Source organism: Mytilus californianus, unplaced genomic scaffold (genome assembly GCF_021869535.1).
Source record: "Mytilus californianus isolate M0D057914Y unplaced genomic scaffold, xbMytCali1.0.p SCAF_10, whole genome shotgun sequence".
Lineage (NCBI taxonomy): Eukaryota > Metazoa > Mollusca > Bivalvia > Mytilida > Mytilidae > Mytilus > Mytilus californianus.
In genome coordinates, this window is record NW_026262582.1 from 9626431 (window position 1) to 9632430 (window position 6000).

The window sequence follows — 6000 nt, forward strand, 5'->3', positions numbered from 1 at the left end:
TTACTCATGTATCATGGTCATTGATGTGTATACTGGGCCCATACACTCACAAGCTGAATAGAAGTCTGAAGGACTTTTTTGTAAAGCTAATTAACACATCAATAACCTTTAGAAAAGCCTTACAATTCTCAACCAAAACAGTTGTAATTGTATTCTTTTTCTAAAAATACCAGTTAACCAAAAATGTGGATTCATTTATTTAGTGAGTACCCCTGTACCAATTTTCATGGATTGAGAAAAAATGTATTTTGCTGGGTATTTGATTTCATGATTTTACCAAAGTTTGTGTACAAAGCCTATAGAAAATTTGTACTTGGTTAAACATTTGAGGTATGTCGGATAGAAATCGATCTTATGCTAGTGCACATATACATGTACATATATAAGACTGTGCTTGATTTTCTAACATTCAAATATGAAATAAGAGATGAATTTTGGTCTGTTTGAATGATTTTTATATCAACTCAATTTTTAAACAGTTACAGACTTTGTAGGAGATTTTTTCAACCCGAAATAGGTTAACAGATAGGTGTATTGATATTTATTTACATAATGTCGATTTCTATCCGACGAAGCTTATTTAGATTGGTGGTTTACCTTTACACACAAAATCCATGAAAAGTGGTATTTCACGGTTCAATCACAAATCCACAGTAAAATCTAATGAACCAATCACATTCAATTATTTGTAGTTATGCAAATCATATGAAAATTATTTAAACATGTAATTCTGAAGAAGGAAGTGTTGTTTACAATGTGTTCAGCTGGTCAATAATTTTGTAGAAGAAAAATATCAAAACTATTGCTTTTTTATCATGAAAATGATTAAAATTAGGTATTTACAGTTCAAAAAGATGTGGTTTACTGAAGGAACATTTAAATTTTGTATCATGAATATTTATATTATGTGGTTACAATTCAAGATAATTTGGTTTGCAGATTGTGTAATGAAAAAAATGTGACGATGCATACATGTTACTATTTTGTATTTGTAACATTGGCAAACCACTGTAATTCATAAGAAAACAGCAGTTTTCAGTAATAATTAGGCAAAAATAACTTTTAATTTCAACAGTCATTAGATTGTGATAAGTTGCAATTTTTGTGAATATCTTCTGGCATGTTTCAACCTCAATACACGTGGGAGGGTCTGGATGGAGGTTTTTTTTAATTTTTGGAATCTGTGATATTTAAGGCTATTATTCTTTTATTTTAACATCCCATTATGTGATCACCTGACCTTCACCTAACAATTATCCAATGATAATGTCACAATTTCATAAAGCTGCAGTACATGCTAACTGATTTACACATTTTTCGTATCACTTATTTATATCACACTCCAATCAGTGTGAAAGGAGAAGTATCTTTAATGCATGGACTAGATAATAGGCAACAGTCATAAGAGAAAAGAAGTTAAATCATATTCATGTTCACCAATGTCTTGCTACATTAACATTCACGACATCTGTTCATACATCAGCCAATTCCATGTCTGAAGTAGGATTGAATTTTCTGCATGTAAAAATTGATTTTATTATTGAAAAAGGAAAACAAAATGCAGCCAAATCTGGTTGTAAGAGGTCACCTTTGGATGGCTTAAGATTAAATCTTTTAATTATAACATTGAATTTGAAGATGATATTTATATTCATAATGATATGTCAAAGGAAATACAGAAAGTAATGTTTGAATGGAGGTTTCCATTCAAAAGAGGTGACTGCTAAAGGACATGTTTGACTGCTGTGTTACAGTAAATCTTTTTTAAACTGAATATTTGTTTAAAAATTGTTTAACTATTTTTGAATTTGAAATAACTGAAATATGTAAATACATATGTTAAGATGCAGAGATTCAGAGTTATGATTTAGGATTTTTATGTTGATCATATCTTTATAATTTATATGTAAAGTTTGTGCAATATAAATTATTTATAAATGCTTGTTTTTGTGTTTGACGTTGCCATTAAAGTGGGAGGTTTGGCATGCCACAAAACCAGGTTCAACCCACCATTTTTTTCTTAAAATGTCCTGTACCAAGTCAGGAAAATGGCCATTGTCATTTTATAGTTTGTTTCTGTGTGTGTTACATTTTAATGTTGTGTTTTTGTTGTGTCGTTGTTCTCCTCTTATATTTAATGCGTTTCCCTCAGTTTTAGTTTGTAACCCGGATTTGTTTTTATCTCTATCGATTTATGAGTTTCAAACAGCGGTATACTACTGTTGCCTTTATTTATTCCCCATATAAGTTTGTAAAGGATTATGTTTAATTTCATTTTTTGTGCCCCAAATGAAATTAACTATTCAATGTTTAGGATGCCAACCAATCAAAATGTTCTGTTGTATGCTTTTGAAACAAGTGGAACTGTGAGCTATTGCTCACTAATGATACCTTCGCTTAAAGTATTCAGTAAACAGGATTTTGAATATCAATGAATGTCAACAATCGCATGTTATATCATGCTCACGTGAATGTTGAAACCAAATTGCCGTGTGCTGTGATATGTTGAACTTTGAAAAAAAATGTAAAAAATTCATACATGGTGATTTGGTGTAAGAATACATCAGAAGTATGTTAACAGAAAGTTGATGAGTGATGAATGTGAACATCTCTGTATCTGTATGTATAAGTCTTAATAACCAATATGGCTTTAATATAACTTGTGAAGCAGCCATCGATTCATCAACAGTTCATAAGAGCAGATTTAAAGCCTACGCTTGTTGCGCTCACAACAGTGTCAACATAGTTCCAGTCTTTTATTGTGGACACTTTAGTGAGTTTGACTGTCCCTCTGGTATCTTTCGTCCCTCTTTTAATAATGAGTTTAAATGTTGTTGTGTTTTCCACCCGGTGTGAATATCAAAATACCTAGTTTTGTTCCTCACTTTTCGACTATATTCGATGATTGAGAGTTATCAGCTCTTTAAATACTCTAGTTAAAATACAGGAAAATAAAAATAATTATTTTTTAGGCAGTTAAGCTGCCTTATGCGAGCACCCTAGATTTGTGTTCTACCCAATAAATGCTGTGATATGTGCCATTGTTATTATCTAGCTGGCTATTATGTTATTTATAACTAATTGGACATTTTTTTAATACTTTTATTTCTGGAATACAAAAAATATGACTAGAAAAACCTAAAATGATCGTCCAACTACCCAAAACTTTTGAAGTTGCACATAAGAAGTAGTGCTCAATAGAAATTCGTGTGCAGTTTATTATCCCCTGTGATTTTGGCTACGATGTCAAAGAAGAATTGTATGATAGATAAGATAAGATAAGAAAAACTTTATTTTGATTCGGCATAAGTTAAAAGACACAACACAAGCTCTAAGGAGCTTTTGACCGAATATAAAAACATATACATAACATAAAAACAGTCTAATTTGACATATAAAACAACCTGTTATACGAAGTTAAATCTCACTTACATAGGATGCAATAAAAATTTAGCAACAAATTTAAAATGAAATAAAACATGCTAGACGAGAGCAACCAAAAGCAACATAAATAATAAACATCTCAAGAATTATCTGCAAGCAGAACAGCGACATTCCAAACCATTCCAGGACTGAACAAGACTTTTAAAATGTGAAAAACTATTTTCAGTCCTGAAATGGTTTGGAAGGCTGTTCCATAAAGTAGCGGCAGCAAATTTGAAAGATTTTTTACCGTAACGGGTTGACTTTACCTGTGGAACATCCAGAATATTTACATACCTGAAAGAATACTTAGATTTTTTGACACTCACCAAATTTTGTAAGCACACAGGAGCTATATTATTTATAATCTTAGAGTTTCTAGAGCCATTGTTCTAATCCGTCTAATCTGCAAGGAGGGCACCTTAGCTTGAAGTAAGGGGTCCTCGTAGGGGCTGGTAAAATCCTCATATACAAAACGGAGTGCTCTTTCCTGCACCTTTTCTAATTTTTTGGAATTTTTCTCAGTGCAAAAATGCCATGCCAAAGGACAAAAATTAAAATTACTAAGAATAAAGGTATGAAAAATAGTAAGTTTACTAAGTCTATCCAAAACTGAGCCCAAACGTTTTAAAACATTTAGTTGCTGTGATGCCCTCCTACAGATTGAGCTGATATGAACATCAAAATTTAACTGATAGTCAATTTCAATGCCTAATAATTTTACTGTTTTTTCACATGTAAGGTTCGAGTTTTGAATATGTATAGATGGGTTTTGTTCAAAGGTCTTTTTGCCAACAGCCAAAACTTGAAACTTATCGGGATTTGCTTGCATTTTATTCACCCGGAACCACTCAATAGGTATTTTTGACTCATATTCCAAAGTTGAAATTAATAAATCAAAATCTGGAGTACAGAAAGACAAAGTATTGTCATCTGCATAGTTATATAAACTACCATTTTTAACAAAAAGAAAAATATCATTTATAAATATATTTTAAACAACAATGGCCCTAGTATAGAACCCTGTGGTACGCCTTTATGGATGTCAGCCCAACCACTCAGAACATTGTTGACTTTAATTTGTTGTTTACGATTAGATAAATAGGACTTTAAAAGAGCAACTGCATGGGGGGATACACCATATGCTGATAATTTATCTAGCAAGATATTGTGAGGCAGGCAGTCAAAAGCCTTAGAAAGATCCATTAATACCGCTGCAATGTACTGGTTTTTATCAAGAGCTTCACTCCAATCTTCTAACACTCTGAGAAGTGTGGTCTGACATCCATGTCCACGTCTAAAAGCACACAAAAAAGGATTAAATATTTTATCAAAGTATTCAGTTAGTTGAATTTCATATATTTTTTCAAAGATTTTAGAAAATATGGGTAAGACACTAACTGGTCTATAGTTTGTTTTTAATAATGGGTCACTCTTTTTATGAAGGGGGTCACTTGGGCTTCTTTAAGTTTGTCAGGGAAACAGTTATTTTCAATTGACAAATTTACAAGAGTTGTCAGCTGTGGTGCAATATAAGATTTACAATTTTTTACTATTTTTGCTGGAATACCATCGGCTCCTGTAGCCTTCTTTATGTTTATTTTATTCAAGATTTTATTGACATTTTCGTTAGATACTTTCTTAAATTCAAAGTGAGAAACATGCTTTCTGTTACTCAAAATTTCTTTTATACTTGGGTGATTTGAGGGGTCATATACCACATCTGCTCCAATTTTGTCTGCTACTGTGGAGAAAAAATTATTAAAAACATTTGAAACTTCATTTGGACTATTTACAATTTTGTCATTTTCACACAATAAGATTTTTTGTTCTCCACAGTTCCCCTTTTTTGAGAAAAATGGTTTGACTGTTTTCCAAAACTCGCATGATTTTGACCCACCAGAGCAACGTTCTAAAAAGTATACTTTTATTGATTTTCTCTTTATCTTAGTTACCAAATTTCTTTGTTTTCTAAATTTCTCCCAATTTTTGTCACTCCGGTTTTTAGTATATTGTGAATAAAGCATTTGTTTTCTAAATATGGCCCCTCTCAGTTCTTTATTCATACATGGCAGTGGTTTTCTTCTTTGACACCTAGATTTGACAGGTGCATGTTTATTTAATATATATTTTTAAAATCTTTTTCATAATCATCATAAATACTATTTAAATCTTTCTCAGTACAGTTTTCTGAAATCTTTATTTTCTGTAAATCATTTGTAAATTTGTTAATATCAAAAGTTTTGTAACTTCTATATGTTACGTCCCTGCATTTTTGTGCAGGTAAATTCCCTTTCACAACTGTAGAAATAATATTGTGACAGTCACTAACACCATTTGGACTATTTGTTGTTTTAAAACACAAATTCTTTTTACTTGTAATAATAACATCCACAAGGGATGGGTTACAACCCTTTTTAAAACATGTTGGACCTTTAACCAGTTGTGACAAGTTGAAAATATCACATATATCATGTAAAGTCAGAGATTTTGCAGCAGACAACATATCAAAATTAAGGTCACCAAAAATAATAATATTTTCATATGACACAAAACATTTATCTAGTGATTTTGTAA